Raw genomic sequence first — 26,181 nt, forward strand, 5'->3', positions numbered from 1 at the left:
TAACCTTCGCCTACACTACGAGGTAACACTCTTCAGTATCAATACAAATATTTCGACCATACGGCATACGGGAAACGCTCAGTTGTCCAGAAGACGACAAAAATATTGGAAAATATTCGGGATATAAGCCGAGGAGTTGAATCTCAGTGATTCAATAGTTTTGAGATTTTTGAATACGATGTTCATTTTGATTTCATGTTTTACGTTATTGATTACCGATACAATTTCGGGATATTAGACTTGATTTAAATTTCCACGATATTCTTCTGCTGTCAGCCACGGCTCTTCCCGGGCATTTTTTTGGAGAAGGTCGAGCGGCCTGGCTGCTCCGCGACCGGCTCAGTTTCTGCCTCCCTGTTGGCACTCCGCTGATTTTCCAATTATATAATGCCGCCGCGCTCACCATCTGGTGGTGCCAGTTCTAACTTAAAGTTTATGAACGGTTAAATGTGTTTTAAAAATAATAGAAAAGTTCTTTGAATCACCCGTTTAGTTAGCCGTTATTTTGAAAGATTCAAAAAAATATTTTTTTTTTGTCAGAGATTCAAAAAATATATTTAATTTGTCTAAAGCATAGATGGCAGCAGAAACTTTTTCTACTTCACTACGACGGCGGCGGTTGCGGCGGCGGAGTCGCAGCCTCTTATAAATTTTGTGTTTCTCACCTACGCTCGCACCTACGTGCTTAAAGAAATTAAAAGGGTTGCATAAACCAAGAATCATGTAATCAGAGCTAAATATTTGCATTTTTATCACAACCGACTATAACTTACAATATGAATTTGTGATTGCCTATAGTATTTAAAGATTAGCAGTAACTATAACGCTAATTAAAATAATTCCATTTTAAGGGTAACATTGAATTAATAAGCATTATTTATGATTTTTTAACCCAAAATCACTTAATGCAAACATTGTGAACTAATGTAGAGTCATCAATTTGGGAATTGAATTTTATTTTCCCCCCAAACTTTAAAAATTTACTTAACAGACTGGTATTTAGCATACCAAGACTCATGTTATCAGAGCTAAATATGAATTTTTGATTACAACTGTCTATTACTAAACGTTTATATTAACAATATGAATTTATGATGGCCTATATTATTCGAGATTAGCAGTAAGTATAGCCCTAATAAATATATTCCTTTTAAGGTTTAGAAAAATGTAGAGTGTTTCTTAATTTGAACACTCAACATTGAATTAAAAAGCATAACTTATAAATTTTCAACTTATTGGAAACAAATTGAATCTAAGTTAACTTATTGCACACAATGTGAACCTATTTTTAGCTTGAATCAATTAATAAAATTATAGTTTTTAAACAAAGTTTGTTAATGCAAATGAGGCTTTGAAAAAGTTATACAAATAATAAGGCTTAGCTGCTGGGTTACGATAAACCATTATTAAATACCAAGCGATCATTTCAAATGACATTCAGTAAATATCTATGTATGTTTACAAGCTTATCATTAATATATTAAATACTTATTATATTCATTCGCATTTACGTTACAGGACTATCTGTTGAGTGTTTAAAAACGAAAACCGACTGTACTAATATCTTATGGCGCGATACTTTTACCACTGCCTACAGTACAAATGCGTAGGTAGTGCTTTTACGTTCACTTTAGATAATAGGTGAAAACTATTCGCCAGTCCTGGACTGCTCAAAGAACTGTTCAGGACTGAGCTCTGACGTCAGCAAAATTTCCTGGACAGTTCGGGACTAGATGACGAATAGTCTAACCTAAAATAAAAATTAAAAAATGGCGGCCGTAATGGGCATGTTACTTAATTTATTAAATTCAGATATATCAAGCTCAGAATCCTCATCTGATGATGAAATGGAAGTAATAGGAAATGTTTTAAGTACGGCACGAAATTTCCGAATGAGTATAAATAATGAATTATGATAGGTTAATTGTTAATCGTTATCATGATATTGAATTTAAGTGTATATGTTTAGAGTTAGGCCTATCATTTACGAAGAGCTAGTCAGGAAATTTGGTAGCTCAGACCATCTGAACATTTTCCAGGGATGTTTCATTACTTAATATTGTAATGGTTTAAATAAAATTGTAACATAATTATAGAGAGTGGAAGACAGGTATTGTCACCAGATAAACGTCTATTAGTATTCCTCTGGTTTGTTAGACATGATTGGAGTGTATCATTCCATGAAACTTCAGACAGATTCAACATAACATAAAACAGTGTTAGAAACATCTTAAAAAGACTCAATAAATTTTTTATAATGTGTCTTCAAGTATAATTCGATAGCCAGAAGATAAATAAGGCTTTAAGGGACGGTTGGAACAGAAATCAGATTTACCTAATTTCTAGGGATTTTAGTGAACTCTTCAATCTAATTCAGGGCATATTTTAAAACAAACCTTGAGCGAAGGAAAAACAATAAAACTAGTATAACCGTAAATTGTCAATTTTTACAGAAAATAAAGGATATTTACTAATAATGTGTTAATTTGTTTTATGGTTGGCCTGTACTTGTAGAATCTTAAATATAGTGATAAAGTAAAATGAAAATCCATTTGGAGGCAAACCAATTTTAATTGTTTTTATTATTAACTTTTTTACATTTTAATCCCCTCATAGTAGCTTACTTCTTTGCCTTATTTACAAGACACAGGTTTATCCAGTTGTTGAAAACAGATGTAGGGGATGTTCTAATTGTTCCCAAACCTTCCTTGGGATTTCTGAAGGCAATAACTAAAAATGCAAAACCTTGTGGAGGATATACCTGTTTAGTTTTGAAAATTATACTGAATTTTTGGCATTTATTAATATCACAATGCTTGTTGTAGTAGATATACATTGACTAGTTTAGCCAGCTGTAGAAAACTTGTAGGAGTGTAAACTGTACGCGATAAAACTATCTTCACTCCTACAAGTTCAGTACACATTTTGTACCACAGGCTTAACCCATCAAATTTCTATAATATTACTTGTTAATTTCACAATGCTTAATACGCAGTCAGTCAAGAATGAATTATTGTTATCTGAGATTTAACTGAGAATACGCCTGAGACTGCAAGGTGCGCACTGTCTCTCCCCCTTAGCCGTAAAAAAACAAAATGAAATATAATCGATTTCGTTTAAGTAAATACAATGGGCACACCATGTATGTTAATAAGATCGGATAACTTCCATAGCGGCCAGTGTTAGTTGAGACTAGATTCTACGCAGAGCAATATGCAGACAAATTTTCAGTTATTTGGAATTGGGTTCTCGCCAGTACCTGCTCTTGAGTAAATACTGCTTGGACAGTCCCGAACGATGCGAAAACTGGTTCTCGAGACCGAATAGTTTGCGTCCGAACTGTCCGAGAATTCTATATCCGGCGAATAGTCTGCGTCGGGACAGTCCGAACGGTTCTGGACTGGCGAATAGTTTTCACCTAATCTCTACCTGGGCAGAACCACGGCCGACTTCGATTGGTCGCCGTGTCGCGGTCGCAAGACAGGGATTAATCAAAGTAGGCCGTGGCAGAGTCATAGAGATATATGATAAGTAGAGGCACATTGAAAGAAGGAAAAACCACGTTCTTCAAAATGTATTTGTTAGAATACACATTTCAAAGAATTAAAATTTCTTAAACAAATTAAAAAAAAAGGTTGAGTGGCCGTGAAGTAAAAAATCTCGTCTTGCAACAAAAGGAGCCGTTCGATCCCAGCTTGTGGCAATGGGTGAAAATCCGGAGCCACTCTCCCCACTGGTAAAAAGAGGTTTTCCCCCGAGTTCTTCGGTTTCCTCGCTCCACGGCGGTCCTGTTTCCCGGCCTTTCGGGGTCCCACCGGGATCTCCGGTGCCAGCTGTGCCGGGTTACTTGGGCTGCTGTTTGTCCGTCGTTCCCCTTTAGGAGCTCTCTCCAAAGGGTTTGACTCCTTACCTACGTAAAAGGGTGTCAGCTACAGCATCCACTCTTAATCCCACTGCAGCTGTGTGCGAAGTGGGAAATGGTCCGCCCATTGCTGAACATTCTGCTGGGTTGAGTGGCTTGCGTCAAAGGTGCGACCATCAGTAGTATTGTACTACTACCCATGATGGATTTGTCACCTGTCCGGGTTAGGTGGACGCTGGCGTAGGGCACTATTATGATAGACCTCCGGTGGTATGGTCTCTGTTACTAGGTACACCGGGCTATAATTTTTGACACACTGTTGTAGTAAGAAGTCAATACGCCTAAAGTAAGTAGGCCTTAATATTAATTAATTATTCAATAGCGAAATCTTAATAGTTTTATTTTGATTTGATAATGGCTGATCTAAAACTCCTCCAAGTTCCAACCCGAGCTAAATGGCATCAGTATCTTCTCGGATGGCGGTCTTCGGCGGCGTTAGGGCTAATTGAAGTAGGAAGTCAATACGTCCAATGTAAGTACACCTAAATTTCAATGAATAGGCTTGATGTTGTAGGAAGTCAAAACGTCCCAAGTAAAATAACCTAAATTTCAATTAATAGGCTAGCTGTAGTATGAGTCAATACGTCCCAAGTAAGTTAACCTTAATGTCAATTAATAGGCTAGCTGTATTAGGAAGTCAATATGTCCAAAGTAAGTTAACCTAAATCGAGGGGTTAACCACTCCCTAAAAATCTGTACAACGATTACGGAAGTACAAAAATGAGTACAGCCTTTGGTAGTGCTAAATCTGTAATCAGTTACGTAATCATTTTAGTGCAGTCAAAGCTATAGGCTTGTACACCGATTACGCCAAGTGATCAGCCCCTCGACCTAAATTTAAATTAATAGGCTAGCTTATTATGATTTGATAAAGGCCAAAACTGAAACTCCTCCAACCCAAATGGCCTCATAGTCTAGTCAAGATTTCAGAAAATCGAACTTTTAGAAGCATTTTAGTTTACTTTTGGGCAAAAGGTCATTTCCCCCTATTTCGACTTTGCTGAATCCGAATCTGCCGGCTGCCGAAGCGAAATGTGTCCTAAATGTGCAATTATTAGGGATGCAACGGATAACCGGAACCGGAACCGAGAAGGACCGAGTAAATTCTAGGAACCGGAACCGAAACCGGAACCGATAATATAAAAATTTGATAACCGTACCCGGAAACGGAACCGATATTTGTAAAAAAAATGATAACAGAAACCGGAACCGGAATCGAGTATATCATTGTTTTAAACTAGTGTCGTAAGTTGGAAAATTTTCCGCGGAAAATGACCGAGACCTCTTTTCCGGAAAATTTTCCGTATTTTTCCGAAAAAAATAAAAAAAAGTTTTCATTCCATGATTAGTCTAATATATTGTTTGCAAATTTAAATAAAGCGACATTTTCGCCTCATTTTTTCGAATCTGAAAATAAAACTAAACATCTAGACAAGTTTAAACTGATTAACAATGTAACACTGTTAATGTTTTGTAGTATGTTTACTGATATTAGACATTTTATATCGATAAAAAGTTAAAAACATTAAAAACCCTTAAAAAGTTTTATGTTTAAATTTTTAATTTTTCCGATTTGCGGAGAATTTTCCGCATTTCGGAAAAGAGAGCGGCCAAAATGATGCCACACACTCACTACATTTTCAAGTAAAAACGACGGTGACGTTCTCGATGTATGTTTATAGACATAAGGATTGCAAAAATTAACTCTAAAACAACGTTTTTACTAGACTTTATTCAAAACCTTTCCAAATATACAACAACGGGGTAACTTAAACTTACAGGAAATATAACTGCGTTTCTCCAAAATTAAGACAGGTACTTTTACAAGGAGAACAGAGTGTTAAGCAAGGGACGTTTGCTTTCCTACAAGTATGGTTCTTTGAGTCCTTAACAGTTACAAAAAACAACTTCTGGACACGTCTTAGGAATAGGATCTAGCGTCATGAAACGTGGAACAACTTTATCGCCGTCTATGGTCCAGCCGCAGTCTTCAAGTAATGGAAGAGATGGCTTAGGGATGTGGGCATTCACACATACCTGCCAATTTAGAAATAGATTAAAGAATGTTTTTACAGTCTTTTATGTTTGTATTCTGATGTGTTTCAAGCCAACTTACTTGGTAGTGGCACCTTTTGATGTGAAGCCAGAGTGCATCTGTTGTTGGTGGGAGGGATTCTTGTTTTCTCCCAGCTCCAAATAAAATACTGCGGGCATCATCTGCATGGATCAACCTGTATGGAAAAGTGAAATGTTCTAATATTTTTTTTTTCATTAGATAGCGCAAATTCAATTTGAAAACGAATGTTTACGTACCTTATACAATTTGAAGACGAATGCCTTTACGTTCTTGAGAACGTCCTCACTAAGTGGCCAGCATCCAAGTCCACTCAGAAGTTCCCAGTTTTTGCCATAGAAGACCTTCCAGGCGCCTATCCTCGTTATGGATGCAAGTTTGGACGTCGAGTCACAACCAGTGATCGCGTGGAAAGCCATCAGATTAGTGACTTGCTCGGGTGAAACCGTCTTGCAAGTGTCATGCACTGGAATATATTTAATGTCTCGTGCAGTGCCACTCATAACCCACAGAAGCGAGCATTTCATCTTGGAAAAGTGGTGAGCAAGAAGAAGCACAGCATCAGTGTCTCTGGTCATCACAACAACATTTGTAACTGTACTGTGAACAGCATGAAGAATCATACGGGTATGAGCTTCCTCGTGTGACGCTCAGAGGCAATCAACATGTCGAGTTGGATTGGTAGACTGAGCGTGTGACTCGTCATTGAATCCTCCAAGAGCACGACTTCAAGATCACCAAAGTCGTGCTCTAGAATTCTATGGGACAAAAACCTGCATAGATAAAGCTTTGTTCTCGGAAAGGAATAAAAAGTTACTCCAGTTCTTTGGCAAAGGCCCGTTAGAGTCAGTGATGTTCCTGGAGCGAAACCCTTGGCTCTTTTCTTCCTTGTTCCAACTTTTACAGATTGAGACAGATACCGGTTAAACATAATGTGAACTTGCTGGTACTTAAATCCATGACTCAATATTCTTTTAATGAAGCAGTCAGCGTAATCACCAAATGTCTTAGCTTGATGCGGGTTGCCCAAAGACAAGACAAAAGCCATCCCATCAATTATGAGAATTGATTCAGTTTTTTGGTTTACAGGTAGATGTCGCGGGCACTCTATTCCCTTCACAATTTCCACACTAGTGAAGCCTATTCTGCGGTTCTTTGCTCGCCGCTTACCGAAGCTAACGATAGAGGAAAATTGCAAAGCTTACCCTTACCAAAATGGGAGTCTTACTTTAGTCGCCAATTAGTCTCAATGTAGGATCAAGGATTTTTAAGTATTATGTAAGCATGAAAAACTGAGACGAGAATTGTGGGTCCTAAATAAAATCTATCTTAGTCTCAATAAAAAAGTTTTATTATTATATATTTAAATGAAACTCATTTTAGTCTCAGTTAGGAAGACTCATTTCTGGAGACTTGAAAGAAGCTTATTTGAGAGTTGATTATGGGTTACAATATTAGATAAAAATAAGAGTCATTTAAGACTCCACTTTAGTCTCATATTTGAAGACTCATATTTGGGGACTTGAGAGAGACTTATTTGAGAGTTTACTAAGGGTTAGAATTTAAGATAAAAATAAGAGTCATTCAAGACTTCACTTTAGTCTCATATTTGAAGACTCATATTTGGGGACTTGAAAGAGACTTATTTGAGAGTTTACTAAGGGTTAGAATTTAAGATAAAATTAAGAGTCATTCAAGACTTCACTTTAGTCTCATATTTGAAGACTCATATTTAGGGACTTGAAAGAGACTTATTTGAGAGTTTACTAAGGGTTAGAATTTAAGATAAAAATAAGAGTCATTCAAGACTTGACTTTATTCTCGTATTTGAAGACTCATATTTGGGTACTTGAAAGAGACTTATTTGAGAGTTTACTAAGGGTTAGAATTTAAGATAAAAATAAGAGTCATTCAAGACTTCACTTTAGTCTCATATTTGAAGACTCATATTTGGGGACTTGAAAGAGACTCAATTGAGAGTTTACTATGGGTTAGAATTTTAGATAAAAATAAGAGTCATTAAAGACTTCACTTAAGTCTCATATGGGGAGATTCATTTCTGGGTACTTGAAAGATACATAATTGAGAGTTGCTTAGAGGTAACAATTTAAAGTTAATCTAAAAGTAATCGTAAATTTCATGTTAAATTTTCGACTGGATCCTCTTATCTAGCTATTTTGGTAGTGTTATCTATAATGAGTTTCGCTCACGTGCCGCGCAATTGATATAAATATATGTACATTAGTCCAAACAATACACCAAATATTTCATATGATCTACTGTACTATACTTTTAAAATTATATGGCATTAAAGTTCAAACAATGGAACTCATCATGAGTTCAACTATAATGACCCCTTAAGATGAATATTAAACAGGTAATGGATTTGCAACTTGAATCTTGAAGCTCGGCTACAAAATGGTCATACGGGATTGGCTGGCTATATCTGGTTAAGCTAAACTTAATTGAAACCCTCACATACTTAAAATTAAAATGTTTATTATAAAATAACAGTGTAAACATTTTAAGTCTATTTACTAAATAAAATACTTGAAATTCTTCAAATAGGATATTTCATTTCAAGTAAAATTAATTCTAAGTATGAGTGTGTAAACCACTGAACTGGGTCAAAAATAGCCTAGCATCGAGCGCCATCCTTGAGTCTGGAGATTTTTAAACTTGCAATCCAACATGGCAGCTGAACAAAGTAGTCATTTTTGATTCAATATTTGAGTAGCGAGATAGAGGGTCATTTAGAATATAATTTTTTTAAAGGATGCCCGAGCGTAAAAACTACCGGCTATATAGCGATCGCCATGCAATAATTGGTGAATAATTTCGCTATAGATTGCAGTGGACTGCTCACATACAGGGCACCCTGGATGTATATAAGTTTTACTGATATCGGCAGATTTCCAATTATAGCTAGAGTTCCCTTACCAAAATCGTGACTGTCACTTTTAAACTTAAAAAGGTTTTATTTAAAGCTGCTACAGTTCCAAATGCAGCCTCAAATCACATTTAATTCATACTTATTCTGAGACTATAATGAGAGTCTTAATTACGGTTCCAAAAATCTTGTAGAATCAAGTTAAAAATAAGTATGCAAGAATAAACACATTTAAGACTTGATTTAGACTCAAAACAAGAATGAAATAAGTAATAAATAAGGATCGATGTATATAGAACTGGCTTTAAGACTTGATTTAGACTCAAAACAAGTATGAAATAAGTAATAAATAAGGATCGATGTATTTGGAACTGTGACTTTAAGACATGATTTAGACTCAAAACAAGTATGAAATAAGTAACCAATAAGGATATATTTGGAACTGTAGCAGCTTAAATTAAGTCTTAAATGTATTCTTGCATACTTATTTAAAACTTGATTTTACAAGATTTTTGCACCGTAATTAAGACTCTCATTTTCTCAGAATAAGTATGAATTAAATCTGATTTGAGGCTGTATTTGGAACTGTGGCAGCTTTAAATAAAACTTTTTTAAGTTTAAAAGTGGCAGTCACGATTTTGGTAAGGGCATGCTTGAGAATTTTTTTCATATCAATAGTCCTTCCCCCTTCATATGCGGCGATAATATGCGCAAGAAATCTCTGTCAGTTTTTATAACATGCTTTCTATTATATTCCTAAAATGAGTGCCTTGTTCTTAAGTAATGTTGCATGGTAGCTAACTGTAAACGTTCCAGTTTCTTGACTTTTGATAAGCCTTGGCTGAAAAAAGACTCGTACTAATTCCACCCCGCGTTGTTTTGCTGTTAAAAGAGCGTCAGAAATCTTTGGCGTGGATATATCCTTAGTAGCTACATTGATCACTAAGGTACAAGATCACGGGTACTGAACCCTTTGATCCCAATTCATTGTTAGCCACCACTGTCCCTACACTTCAGCTAAAAAGTTAGATTAAGTAGTATGGCAGAACCCTGCTCTCCAGTCGGTTCGATACTGTTGACTTCTATCTTTAAACTTCTTGAAGAATTAATAATCAGCTTGGCTTATACCCAAGGCACCACCTTAGTCCTAAACCATCAAGCGACTTTTAAAGACATTAATTCATGTGACCGGGTTACAATGCGTAGGAGGGTGGTGGCAAGCCCTTCGTGTCACGCTAGCCAACAGCTCCCTACACTTACTATTGAAAATTACTAAAATATCCAAGGCCCAATCTTAAGGAGTTGTTCCGAGTTTTCACCCAGTGCCACAAGCTGGGATCGAGCCCGGCTCGTCTTGCTGCTAGGTGAAAGTGCTTAACACTCCGCCACACCACCTAAAGAAACTATATTGGCAATATAATATAAGGTCGTATTTAAAACAAGTCAGCCCAGGCCGTAATATTAGTTCCACATCGGCGTATTCGGGTGGGCAAACCCATACACCCTTAGTAGACACAGTAAGGCAAACTTATACAAAAGTTGTTGAGGCCATGTGGTTTCTTATCGTTTGATATATAATTTACCATCCTATGTTAAAGAGTGGCCACCGCCCACCTTCGGGATACGCGGGTGGGAAAACCAATACGAAAGCTATTGAGGCCATGTGATTTCCTATCGTTAGATAAATAAAATACCATCCTAAGTTGAAGGATTAAAACTTGGGCACCAACCACCCTCAAGATACGCGGGTGGACAAAGCTATACAAAAGCTGTTGAGGCCATGTGATTTCCTATCGTTTGAAAGACGGAAAGTATCAAAGGTGAAATAGGTAAGCCAAACACGACGAAAACAATTGTTTTAAATTATTGAAATTAGTGGAAATATGATTTAAAGAAATTCTTAAACTGGGATTCAAATGTGTTTATTTTAAGAAATTTATATCAAACATTTGGGTAGTTTAGGCACGAAAGGTCATGTTAATTCGGAAATTCATCAAAAAAATACCCATGAATGTAAATTTGCGGAAAATCGGAAATCAATTGAAGACGCGTCAGTGCGATGATTTCTAAGCAATTTTTAAGGCGTATTACAATTTTCGTGGCTTACGCTATCGTACCATTTGGTGACTCTTCCTTTAACGAGGTTGGTCGGAGGGCGTGGAAATTATTGGCACTGCGTGCGCGTCAAAGAGTTCTATCGAATGAGACACACTTGTTTTTTTCGGTCACTCTCCCTTTAAGGGGGCTGGTCGTAGGGGGCGGATAATAATGACACTGCGTGCGCGTCAAAGAGTTCTATCGAATGAGACAAACTGTTTTTTCGATCACTCTCCCTTTAAGGGGGTTGGTCAGTGGGGGCCGAAATTAACAAAACTGCGTGCGCGTCAAAGATTTCTATCAAATGAAACCAACTTGTTTTTTTCAGTCACTCTCCCTTTAAGGGAGTTGGTCGTAGGGATAGGAAATTAACGGCATGCAAGAGGGGGCGGAAAATCTCTGCACCAACTTACGCGGCCAGTAATCTGGGTTCGAATCCCGTTTCGCCAATAATATCAATTATATTAATAAATTATTTTTCGCAGCTCCATCTACCGTGTAGTCGCTTTCCACGACAAACAAACAAACAACACTTACGACATTCCATCCATAGAAAAGTGTCACTTCGAATATATATATATTCGATGTGAAACTAAAAACACACACAATCGACATAGCCTATTTCCTATCTTATATTTGAGATTTTTCTAACAACCGCTCTTCAAAGTTTATAATCCTCAATTTGTTGGGTGAAGTAAACGCAGTTTAATTTGTGTAAAAGCCTACCAAAACACACGGCGCTTTACTTTAAATAATAAGCGTCCGTTTTCTGTCGTTAACAAGGCCATAATATTACCTCTCGTCGGAGGGGATTTAGTTAATTCCGCAAGCCTCCTCTAATACCACTATAACGACGCTTAATCTTTACCGGGAAAATGCAAGAAGTTGCATAGTTTTAAAAACTCTGAATAAAACACCTTAGGCGTGTATATTGAATTGAAATTAAATGGAAACCAGAACGTTTTGCGTAAGTAAGGTTATTTTATTTATAATAAACCCCGACTACATGTAGTTTCGACACACCTCAGTGCTATTGTCAAGGTAGAAGAAAAGAAACTCGTCAGTTTTTATTTTTAATAAAAATTACTTTACTTACAAAAAACGTTCGTGTTTTTCATTTTACTTCAAGTTGTATAGTGTAGTAAATCAGTGTTACCAGAGAGGCATCTAAAAACTATCTCGAGAACCGTAAGTGTTAGCAAGCTGGTTCCAACTAGAAAAGTGTTCCCCGTCATGTTTTATGCCTACATAGCGTGAACATGATCGGATTTGACCAATAGTAAGTCGAGAAAAATTTTACCAAAATCACAAAGGTCGTAAAAGGGAAAATTGCAAGATAGCGCTAATAACTTCAAAACAAGTCGTGCTACATTATCGAAATTGCTAGACAATCGCATCATGGAAGGAGATTTTAATATTCGGAAATTTGTACGACCTTGAACCATGTCTTCAAGGTCATAATAAAATTATCTCGATAACCATTAGGTTTACAGCAAAAATTCCTATAAGAAATTATAATTTCAAAGCCTATTTCAATTTGTTACTACTTAAAATGTGACGTCAAACAACTTTCTTCCTCGAATTTTTGCTCTAAGCCTAATGGTTCTCGAGATAATTTTCTTGTGACCTTGAAGACATGGTTCAAGGTCATACATTTTTCCGAATTTTAAAATCTCCTACCATGATGCGATTGTCTAGCAAATTTCGAAAATGTAGCACGACTTGTTTTGGAATTATTAGCGCTGTCTTATAATTTTCCCTTTACGACCTTTGTGATATTGGTAAAAAAATTCTCGACTTACTATTGGTTGAATTCGATCATGTTTACGCTATGAAGGCATAAAACGTGAAGGGGAACACTTTTCTATTAGGAAAAAACTTTCTAACACTTACGGTTCTCGAGATAGTTATTGGATGACTTTGAAGACATGGTTCAAGGTCATCGAGGTTATCATTCTTCATTGGCCCCATGCACGAGCTACGTAACATGAAAATTTTAAATTCCTAGAGAAAACGGTTTCTGATATATTCACCCTGGATCGGTTTTTAGTGGACACCCTGTATAGAAAAAACATTTGCGCCACTGAGGGTTTAAAATAGATTAATAGGCCAGATTGTGTATTTCATATTAATGTATTATTTTTTAAACACCACTTTGTTAATATAGAGTAGAAACACTCCACAGCTTTTTATAAATAAAAAGGGTAATTTCTCTTTTTTTAACATTCTTTCCACATATCTTATCACGAATTCCAAGAAACATTGGTTCAGTAGTAAAATAGCCGTCTATAAATCTATTGATGATAATATACGCGAAAAAGTATATAAGTCCATAATTAAAATGGATAAAACAAATTTGAAAAAAGTAAAAAACTTACTAATAACTTGTACCAATAGGTCTTCGAGCAAACAAAAGGCGCGAATCTCGGATCCTATAGATCTTCGAGTAATAAACTACATAAAAACTTAATAAAATGGCCAGAAATTCCAACGGTAGACCGGTTTCGTTCTTTTTGGAACTCATCAGTAGCGTGATTCGCGTCTTTTTGTTTGCTCGAAGACCTATTGGTACGAGTTATTAGTAAGTTTTTTAATATCTTCAAATTTGTTTAGGGTTTACCTATATTATCCCTTTTAATTATGGACTTATATGATTTTTCGCGTATTTTATCATCAGTCCATACGTGGTTTCTTCTAACTTAACTGATCTTATATACTATTCTCCACCACACTTCCCTCTTTTCGGCTTTCCGTTGCTATGCAACGCGTTTTGAATTTTTTAATGTTTAGGCTTAGTTTCTCTTTTAGATATAACAGTCGCCAGCCAGATTTCCCGCCTGGTACTGATGAGTTCCAAATAGAACAAAACCGGTCTACCGTTAGAATATCTGGCTATTTTTTTAGTTTTTATGTAGTTAATTATTCGAAGATCTATTTGATCCGAGATTCGCGTCTTTTTGTTTGCTCGAAGACCTATTGGTACGAGTTATTAGTAAGATTTTTAATTTATTCAAATTTGTTTAGGGTTTAGTTATCATCCCTTTTAATTATGGACTTAACTACTTTGTCGCGTATTTTATCATCCTTCGCACAGTCCATAGGTGGTTTCTTCTAACTTATAAATCTATTGATCCGAGTTCAATTCCCGGTCAAAACATCAAATTACAATAAAATAATTAATTGTTTTCTATATTACTATATTAAGATAACTAATAGAAATATTACGAGAACAAGTAACGTTTTTATAATTAGAAATCGCGTTATGTAACATCAACTTTCATTACAACTGTTCTAAACAACTGCACAGTGTAATAACCGTCGGAGTTCTATGGTAAGACGCCCGCCTGTCATGCAGTAGGGCTCGAGTTCGAAACAAGCACGATGCCAATGCAATGTGATATTAAGATGCTACCTAGTGACGTTTGATGAATCTCAACACGCAGAAAAAAATTTCCAACATCCACTGACATTAAGAACGGTGTGAGTAAAAACCAATTCCCTAATTTCAAGACGCTTTGAGCTCAGGGGTTAGTCTTTGGTCCAAAACTGCGTTTGCAGCCCAGATAGACAGAAACGGTGATTGTAAAACCCTCCCTGGGGACGTAGTCCCCTTGGAAAGAACTGTTTATATGTGGAAAGTTTTCTATACATAGCTTTACCTCTTATTACCACGAACAAAGTACACCTTCAATTATTAGAAGTGCATATTGTCAAGAGTTAAACACTCACTAAAATATCAAAATACGAATTTTTCGAACCATTATAGACACTCTATTTAACGTATCAGCAATATTTAAATTAAAGTAAGAGTCAACTCAAGCGTGAATAAAAATAGTTCAACATAATATTGTCATGGAAACACTTATGGCCAACTTTCCTTAGGGGAAAAAATTTATTTTTAAAGAAATGGCGTTATTATCTCGTTCTAATATCCATCAACAGCTAATAAATTCCGAAATAGTGTATTTTAAATTATTTAAACCTACGTTTGCTTAGGTTCTTAAGTCATTTGTACCGTTAGACCACTTATTTTACACTTTCTTGATAAAACTTTTACGTTGAAAATATTTTTGATCAAAATGTTTGTGATTAAGCGACCCTATTTAAAGTGTAAAATCAATCAAACCTGACACCTGGGAGCCTCGTAGCTGGCACGATTTCAAATAAATTGCAATAATTTGTTATTTAATTAATTATTAATACATCAAGGTGGCTTACAAACTGTGGATGGTCATAAAAAAGAACGTTTGTGAAATATAGCTAAAAATGTGTTCTTCATGTTTTAAAATTTTCTGATTATAATTGCGTTTCCACACATATGCAAGGATTGCGGTGTATTTCATTGAAAACGTTATTTATAACAATTAAACGAAACGATATAAAAAGTTAAGAATTGTATTGAAAGTGAAATATATGCATTAAAAGTTATAAACAGAGAAGTACATCACAACTAACATGCAACATAATACAAGCATACTTTTTCATTCAAGTGAGGTCAAAATAAGTATAATTTTCAGTAAAATGTACTTACATGATTAAGTATTTTCTTAAGCACTGCTATAGCAGGAATTCAGTTTCAGTGGTCTCACTGTTCTCAATAACTGATCCACCATGCAGAAAAACATTAATTCAGTTTCCGTCCAAAGAAAATCTTTTAAAAAAGGAGTTTTACGTAGACGCGGATTGCGTGGCACTTGCTCGTATTTCAACTGCTCGGCACGAAATGCTCTTACCACGTTGAAAGTAGCCGATCCGTGTTCGACGATGTCAGACAAATTTAAACTGTAACGTATCTCTCTCGTTTTGATCGATATATTTTTTAATATTTAATTATTTTTATTATGTAATGTAGATAACGTACCCGTGTTAAGAATTTACTATAAAATTAAATAAAACATTTAAATAAATTAAAACATGTGTTGACTTATTTATCGGTCATAGATGTCGCCTAACACGGTCGTAAAATATAACAGCAAAGTCTATCGATATGAACGTGGTTGGACTATTACCTGACTATACCGAGTAATTAGGAACGTTTTTGTTATTTCTATGTCAAATAATTCGGGTTTATTTTCCATTTAAGAGAGTGAAAATCCAAACGCCTTACCCAACACTCAGCGATTTACTGTTTAAATCACGAAATGGGTCAATTTGGATATCGCTGAGAGGAAAAGTTATTTTTAATTAAAATAACGAATTTGCTCTAAAACGGCGTCGGCTGCAAGCAACAATGTTTAATACTATTGAAATTCTACGGTAAAAGCTTCAGTTCAAGGGGATCTTAAATCGTAATTGCAGAAAGCGACAATAAGAAAAGAAATATGTGCCAAAATTAATTGACTATTTACTTATACATCGTTTCCCTTTTGTTAAAATGTTAATGAAATGCAACTGCCGATTTTATTTTGGTAAAAATTTCATGTTTACTAAATACGTGGATCGTAAATAATAATAATTTTTACCTCTCCGAGGGGACAAAGTCCCCTAGGAGGAGTTATACAACCACCGTGTCTGTCTGTGGGTCTGTGGGTCTGTCAGGCCTGCAAACGCGTTCGCATTTTCTCGAGATCTCTGCGTTCGCAGTTTCTCGAAGGGTTGGCAAAACCACCGTATGACGGTGAGCGTTAACGGATTCATTTGCGGTTTGGTTTGGATGGTGTTTTTCGCTCACCGTCGTGACGGTTCGGTGTTTTACGTTTTTGTAATGTGTATGCGTAGGTTGTGAGTGTTGAATTTGGTGTGTTTGTGGGCTGATGGTTGTGCATGTTGAGTCTGTTGTGTTTATATGGGCGTTTTCTCTCCAACTTCTTCTTAATGACTTTGGGACGGACCGAGTGCTGAGTGTCCAATGGCAGGGTTCCCACCAGTTGCACACGGTATTCGTCTTAGTATCAATTTGCGATCGCATCGGGCGGGATTTAAACCCGAGACCTCCTGCTTGACAGGCGGACGTTCTACCACAGAACCACCGACACTTGTTACGCCTTATTGAAAATTAGACCTTCAGCTTTATCGGAAGCGTATTTAATAGTGTACGAAATTTTGGTTTAATTGAAATAGAATTGAAATTGAAATTATTGCATCGAAGAAATTCTAATTTAGCGTTTCTCTATTGATTAAAAACAAATGGGCCACCCAGGTTTCGAACGCAGACCATTCGGCTTGGCAGTCGAGCGCTCTACCACAGAACCACCGATAGCTCCTTGGGTTCACTGAAATTAAGACACGCATTGTAAGCATAATAGGTAATAAAGTCTTTTTTTATTAATGAATTTATGAAGGCCTAATCTGGTTTTTTTAAAGGTTAAATCTTGTTTTAGCGCAGTCAGCCGAGATTAGAGGGTTAAAGGGTAGACCCTGTGGGTATTTTTAACGACCTATATATAGTTGTGTTAATTCAAAGGAGATATTTTAACGTTAATTGCTTTAAGAGCTGGCGGTTAGTCAAGTGGCTCTCTGTGCTTTGTTGATGGTAAGGTTTTTGCTTCTTGTAAATATATTTGGTGTGGATATTTGGATATCTACGATTTCTAACGCAGTCAATGATTTCCTGGGTGTGCGAGTCATTATATGATATGGGAAATTGGACGGCATTGGTCTTTTTCATGCGGTATGTGTCACAACGTCAACTGGAAGTCTACGAGCGTGGAAATAAAATGAGCGTTAAAGATGCGGCAAGTATTTCGTAAGCGAGAAAAATACAAATACCATCTGTAGATATTTCTTTCATTAAAATTTGCTTAGTATTATATTCAACTGATAAACATGTACTGTAAAAAGGGTTAAATTCAATTGTGCATTGTTTTAGTAAGTCTAACTCGCTGTTGTAACTACTTAATTTATAATATTCTGAATAAATTAAACTCGATTGTTTCGTCTCAATTATTTAAATTAAAATTAAAATTTTATACAGGGTTTGAACCGAGAATACGTTTTTCGTAAATAACTCTGAATTGCGGAGATATCTTTGGGGGTCGTGTCGAGAAATTAATACCACTAGGGACCATTCTTCCGAGGAGAGATATAATTTGGCTTGCCAACTTGTTTACACTACAACACGACTCACAGTGTGCATTTATACCTTCGTAGGTCCGGGGCACTGAGACCATGGTAGGCGCTAGTGAGATAAAGTATGTTAAACACATTTACGAAGGAAATATTTCTTACGTAGATCAGAATGAAAAAAACAAAATAGTTATGTTTTAAGCAAATTTAATGAAAGGGATTTTAGAAAATAACCAAAAAAATGTTTATCAACTATCTGATAAGCCCAGCCAAAATAAAATATGAGGAAGAAACTGAAGCAGTTTAAACAAATTCGGGTTTCAGCTAGAATTTGAATTTCGGTTTAGAATCGAACAAAGCGGGCTTTCAGATTAGGGTTTCAATTTCGGTTTAGCAGGTTCAAATGAAATGAAATATGTAGAAGAAATGATAACATATATCATTAAATATATAGAATAGAATAGAATAGAATAGAATAGAATAGAATTTTAATGTTCACCAAAACAGTACAAATTTGCACCAACAAGTTGGTGAACGTGCGTTCAGTCATGACAGATATACCACAACACTACAAATGAGAACTAAAATTAAAATTACATAATTTTCCAGGCTCAAAAATAGCACTGGCTTTGTCGTCAAGGGTAACAGCATTATATTAAGGTCTAAAAAAAAAAAAAAAAAATAATAAAATTTTACTACAAATTGTAAATCATTTCACGTCGTAGTTCTGAGACAGGCTGACCGTCAATAATGATAACAATACGTTTCAATAGACGATTGAAATATAAAAGTAAATTTAATTAAAAAAAAAATAAAAAGTAATAAAAAATGTTCAATTCTAGAACCACAATGTTAAATATCGATAGCCTTAGAAAGGGCTATTTTGCTATTAGTTAGTTTACAATTGGAAAACAAGTTGACATTTGAACCATAAGTATTAAAGTTATTCATTAGACGGTTGATTATTTTACTATTAGATTTAGAAGTATAAAATAGATTGGGCTGTCTAGAAGGTCTTTTAGGACAATTAAAATTTAATAGCTGTAATATTTCGGAACAATCTATTCTCTGATTAGAAATACGGTGTATAAATTTTATGTCCGTTTTTATTTGTAGAGAGGGTATGGTATCAAGTTTTAGTACTTTAAGGACTTCGTCGAAGGTAAGGTTTGCGCAGCTCTTGTTTAGGGTTTTGTAAAAATAGGTAAATTTTTTTTGTACAGAGTGTAAAATTGTTAAGGTAGACGGACATGCGCTAAGGTAAATTAATGAACCATATAAAATTGTTGGAACTACTAAACTTTTATATAGCGTTAAAAAACATTTTGGTGAGACTAATTGCTTAGATATACGATAGGACGCGCACAGTAGTTGGTTACCTTTAATTTTTGACTGCCGGATATGGTTATTGAACAGTAATTTACTGTCAAAATGCATACCAAGATCTTTGACGTTTGACTCTCTTTTCAGTGTTATACCATTAAGACTATAAGGAAAAAGTATGGGGTTTGTTTTTTGGGTGTAAGTGACTACGACGGTTTTCTCTTCGTTAATGGGTATATTATTTTCGGTACACCATGTGTTTAAATTTAGGAGGTCATTCTGTAAAGCGAGACAGTCAGAAAGATATTTAATTGTGATTGCCAATTTGTGGTCGTCAGCCAACTGAAAAACCTTGGAAAGCTTTATAAGAGGCGGTATGTCAGAGGTATATATATTAAAAAGTAAAGGGCCCAACGAAGATCCCTGGGGTATACCACAATTTACACTAAAACACACATCCGTAACATCTCCATTGACCTTTATATAGTTTACTCTATTACTTAAATAGTCGAGAAACCAGTCTATAAGTGAACCAGAAAGCCCATAATTTACTAGTTTATTTATTAGTCGAGGGTGAGAAACCCTGTCAAAGGCTTTTGATAAGTCTATGTAAATAGTGTCCACTTGGCCGCGGTTGTTTACCACCGGATCAATATAGTTCACAAAAGAGACAAGGTTCGTGTCGACGGCGCGGCCATTCACGAAACCATGTTGTGTTTCGGGAATATGGATTTTGAACCAATTATAAAAATGTTTTTGGGTAATAAAATCAAAGACCATAGCGCAAGCATTTAGGACAGTAATAGGACGGTAATTACTCGGGTCGCCTCTAAAACCCTTTTTATAGATTGGGGAAATAATACCAGTTTTCCAAGCGTTAGGGAATATTCCAAATTTTAGAGATATGTTAAAAATATACTTTAGAGGTACGATAAGTAGGTCTTTACAACCCTTAAGTAAAAAGTTCGGTATGCCGTCGCTTCCCGACGTTGTCGTCGGTTTCAGTTTCCTTATCGCTTCGGTGATATCGCCCTCCGTAAATACACACATATATATAAATACACACACACACATATATATATATATATATATATAATATATATATATATTTATATTTATATATTTATATATAAAGTCCTGATGAATTAGAATCAGAAGATAACGAAATAGAAGATAACGAGAGTGTAGCTGAAGATGTAAGCTAATTAGCTTCTGGTGGTGGCTCTAATTTTTTGAAATTATTAAATGACTTCTTTAACAAGAATGACCACTCCCGAAAAAAGAGTGGAATATTAGATATAATTTACTACGCCCTAAATTCAATTCCCGCTGTGTTAAATTCCCTTAAATCTGACATTAATGACTGTTAAGAACAAAATATAGGGCTTATCACATTAGTGGAAGACCTAAAAAAGCAAAATTTGACTTAAAAATCGATAACCCCCGAGGGGAATAACTTCTACGTGGGTAAGAATGACCGCAGGTGGACATCTAATTCAACGTAAGTGTCAACAGTGAAACTGGGAGATAAGTATATATTCCCAATTAATAACTTATTTTTATTTTCTAGACCCACCTGAAGCCAGACGGCTTCGAAAACATTTTCTAAATCGATTCGACGGAATGAATAAATGTCCTTAGAAATATATATATAATAACAACTCTAACTATTATTACTAACTAATAATTATAATAATCATGGATCACTAAACGATATTTTTTCATTTAAAAATATAAAGTTGAAGTAACTGGATTAGACTCATTATTCATTCATTCTTTTTTTTTCAGGATATAGAATAAAGGTATATTGATTTTTAAATTTTAAATTTTTAAATTTTTTAAATTTCAATTTTGTATAACATATCTAGTGTATGAACTCCTCTTGTAATTACATTTAATATAAATAACAATGACCAACGCTGTTATCATCTGGTATGTTTATATATTTTTTATATTTATTTCATTATTTTATGAATAATGCTCTGTTTTTTTGACAACCCTGTGTTATAACTTGCTGGTATACTATGTACTGTTTTATGACACAATAAATTCAATTCAATTCAATCTACACATATATATATATATATATTAAAAAATATTATATATATATATATATATATATATATATATATATATATATATATATATATATATATATAATATAATATTTTTTAATGTGTACAATACAAGGTATCAGCAAGTTGCGGCACACGAGTGAATACATTATGTTATGCGTGTCGTTATACAATGCTACGGTTCAGTATTTCCAAAGTCATATTATATATATAAACTTTTTTATGACAATTTCAAATAACGTTATTTACACAAAAATAAATCAAGCGGAAAATAAAACAGAACAGTAAAAATTAATGCTATTTAAACGGTAAAAGTTACTTTGTAACATAAAATTTAAAATTTGTAACACAGCATTTAAACATAACATTTAAAAGAAACTATATATTTTTAAGAATAACTCTATTATTTTTAACATTCTTTTGAAAAAATAGATCATTATCATAACCGAAGTTGTTATAGTTGTACATTATTCTCGTTAAGGTACGTCGTTTTTTATCCGTGAAATAAAATAAAATTATTTTCCTAGAACATACAGTGCTACAGTTAAAATTTAGTAGTTGTAAAAGTGATGGACAACTTATTTTCTGGTTTATTAGACGGTAAATAAATTTTATATCTGATTTGACTAAGGTTTGGTACGTATTGTCTAGCCGTAGCATTTTCAAGTTCGTCGCGTATTCTTTCGAAAGTCCATGAGCGTTAAGAGTTTTATAAAATTTTAAAAACATTTTTAAAAATGTCTTCTAGCTTTTGAAGATTAGAATGACAATTGTTGGAATAAATAATAGCGCCGTAAAAGATGGTCGATTTGAATAATGAGTTAAACAAAGTTAAGAAACATTGTGGCGAGCTGAGTTGACGCGAAATACGAAAGGACGCGCCTAATAATCTTTTCGCTTTTGCAGCCGTTTGATTTGTGTGTTCGGAATAAAGTAGTTTTGAGTCAAAGTGTACACCGAGATCTTTTACCATTTTGGCTCTTTTTAAGACAACGCCATTTATTTCGTAGCTAAAGTGGATCGGAAGGGTTTTTCTCGTGTATGTCACGACAACGGTTTTATCAACATTTATTGGGATGTTGTTTATTTCGCACCACAAATGGAGTCGATCAAGGTCCTCCTGTAAATGTTTACAGTCTTGTAGTTGTCGTACATTATTGGCAAATTTGTGGTCGTCGGCTAGTTGAAATATTCTGAAATATTTAACGCCAACTGGTATATCATAAATGTAGATATGAAATAGGAGTGGACCTAAAGGAGAACCTTGTGGGACACCGCATGTCACGTGATAGTGGACTGCAGTTTTTTCCATGTTCCATTTGCTATTGTTAACTCGGTTAGCGAGATAATCTTCACACCATTTTAGAAGAGAACCCGAAAGACCGTGTCGATGCGGCTTTTGAATGAGGCGCGGATGCGATACCCGGTCAAAGGCCTTGGACAGGTCAATATAAATGCAGTTGACCTGACCGCGACAAGTGACGATGGGGTCCATGTAGTTTGTAAACGCCAGTAAGTTCGTTTCAACTGTGCGACCTTTAATGAAGCCGTGCTGGGTGTCGGGTAAGTATAGTTTAAACCAGTTATATAATATAATAGAATACAGGGCGGACCAATCAGTGTTGGCGACCTGATTGTAATGGTTCAAGTAATTATCCTCTTTATAACAGTATATGGTTCTTGAGCTCAAGGATGTATATTCGAAACCAGCATGATATGTGACGCAAAATGAGGGATGTAGTTTGTTTTCTTTAACGACGGAACTACGGCTTTTAAGAGTGGTGATTTTATTATTATGTCATTGTTGGAGCCATAACAATTAAAATTTGTCATCATACGCTTAATTGAAAGCGGAGTTTCCGAGTTACAATAAAATAGGCTCCTATTTCTAAAAACATGAGAAGTGCAATTAAAATGTAATAAATTTAAAATTTAATTACAGTCGATTTTCCCGTTGATTATACGTTGTAAAAATTTAATATTCGATTTTATAAGATAGGTCTTAACAGAATCGATTTTAAAATTAGATTTCTTTGAAATATTTGAATTACAGGTATTGCTAAAAATAACCGAACAATATTAAATCGAAGACATCACTAAAGATTTAAAAAGAGTTAAAAAACAAGCACCTGATTTTAGACTCCTAGAGAGCTTGAAACTGATACCAAGGTTTCTATGGCATTTTAAAATTACTTGTTGGACATGGGTAGAGTATAACAGCTTACTGTTAAGAAAGGGAACAGCGTTCGGAATCATAATAACACCAAATCATAAAAACTTGTGGAGGTTAACGGTAATAGTCATTGCACGCAAAATATTGTCTAAAGGTCAAAATTATATTAAATGATGAACGTAAAATAAAGAAGTTTATTATAGCAACTATCATGTCTGCATCTTGTGGTTAGGCATATTCAATGATAGAATAATACCTTAAAAGAGAACAAAAAAAAACTTATAACACTGTGTTATTATACTAATTAACCTAATTTTAAGTAGAGGTCGGCGTTTGGATAAAAATTAACCGTTTATTTGGATAATATCCATAAACAAAAATTATCCAACAAATAATCAGTTATTTTTGGCTTTTCCCCATATTAAATCGTTTCTATCCATGGATAAACGGTTAACCGCAATTTTTATGATTAATTGAAATTTTGCCAGTTAATTTATCTGTTACGCCGATCTCTAATTTTAAGCTTACCTCTAAAAATCGTTATGTTTTCCGAATATTTTTAAACTATTTAATGAAATATCTACTCTAATGTAAGCAGGCGAAGATGCTTTCGAGTTTCGAAATGCCTAGCCAAAAATAAATAGCAGACGACAATTTTAAAATAAATAAAGAATAACCCACATGATCACCGTTTCGCCACAAATCCGCTAGGCGCGCGGCCGTTCGCCCCAGGAACCTCAGTACACAGTGAAAGGCAGAAAGGGGGTACGTGCTACCACGCGCGGAATGTCGTTGTGAAACCCTCCTTAAGTCTAGGCTCGAACAGCACTGCCACTTTAACATTATAACCTGGCAACGCTGTTCGTAAAAAAAGCCTGATAAATATTTCCATTTCCCATTTCCAGAACTAAACCTATTTGCACTTCACGTTGGAGAATTACTGTGCAGTCTTCGCAGTGTGGATATTGAAAATTAAGGGAATTAATGCAATCTTTATTTTAATATACATTTTTCATTCTTATTTAACTAATTTAGGACGGCTTTAATTCTAAACAATGTCAACTTTTAATTTAGTAATTTTAATTTAAGCCCATAATTACAAAACGGGATATTCATTTTAGCGCCTAAATTCGATATTCCGTTTTGAAAATTCCCGAGCGGCGTCCAAATAATTTATGTTCTTATAATGGTCTTTTTGATATCTTGACTATGCCAGCGGCTATTCCTTAGTAACCCGGACATCGGAAAATGAATTAATTTATTGGTTCAATATTATATTATTAATTGGTATATTTAAAGTTTGTCCTTTTTACTTTTTTCTATAATTAGATTTTTTGAGGTACTAGGAACTAAGGTATATATTTTTTTAATAAGAGGTTAGTCTATTAATTGAACGATTGGAGATTAAAAGGAAGATTGTTAAAAGTAGAGATCTGGTAATTATTACAAGACCCTCAGTGGAAAATAATTTTTATTTTTTTTTCAGACTAAACTTCTTCCGCAACTGTGGCTAGTTGCTTCTTCCAACCTTGCCTCCGATTTTTTAAATGTAATATTAATAAATAAAATGATTTTATAGTTGACATGCTGGTTTTATTTGTTAGATACTAAGAAATTTAGACAATAAGCTTAATATTTTAAATTTGTACTAGAGAAGTATTATTACAGTTGATTTAATCTAGGAGCAACAAACACAAGGAGAACGCAGCTAGCCTTTAAACACGCTAACGAAGGGTTGTGTACGAGCGTCACGAGCCTTTACGCTGAACGTCTTACGGGCGGGGGAAGACAATTACCGAATTTTCCCCTTCCGACGGCAGCAGGCGCTAAAGCATCTAGCCAATGAAAAACGTACACAAGAAAATCCACGACTTTTGACGGGTTGCGTTCTCCTTGTGTGGGGTGTTGTGTTTGTTGCTCCTAGATTTAATCATGTAAAGCAATCGAAACTATAGTAAATCCTAATTTCTATAAAAGAGAGTTTAAAATAAACTTTACCGTAAATACTTAATGGTTAAATCAGAGAAGGATTTACCAAGAGGCTTAGCAGGGGTTCAGATCTTGCACAGAGCTTACTGACTCGAAACGCTGAAACATCAAGGTAAGGAATGTAATTATCCCAAACTAATGGGCAAAGGTGGAAACTAATCCGCAGCTGCTGTTTAATTGAAAATTGTTTCGTAGAAACCAAATTCGCAGATTCATAGTTTCTATTTAAGCGGTTTGATTGGAAATTGAATGCATTATGAGTGTGAAATCTACGGTTTGTTTGTAAATTGAATGCATTATGAATGTGAAATCGACAGTTTGATTGGAAATTGAATGCTTTATGCATGTGAAATCTACGGTTTGTTTGTAAATTGAATGCATTATGAATGTAAAATCTACGGTTTTATTGGAAATTGAATGCATAATGAATGTGAAATCTACGGTTTGTTTGTAAATTGAATGCATTATGAATTTGAAATCTACGGTTTGATTGGAAATTGAATGCATTATAAATGTGAAATTTACGGTTTGATTGGAAATGTTGTGCTATACAAATAGGAAATTTAATGTTTCTATACATTTTAGTTTACAGGTTGATTGCAAAAGGTTGGCTTCAGTAAAGAAAAATTTACG

The sequence above is a fragment of the Leiobunum rupestre genome, chromosome 1, assembly GCF_980474605.1.
Source record: "Leiobunum rupestre chromosome 1, qqLeiRupe1.1.hap1, whole genome shotgun sequence".
Taxonomy (NCBI): Eukaryota; Metazoa; Arthropoda; class Arachnida; order Opiliones; family Sclerosomatidae; genus Leiobunum; species Leiobunum rupestre.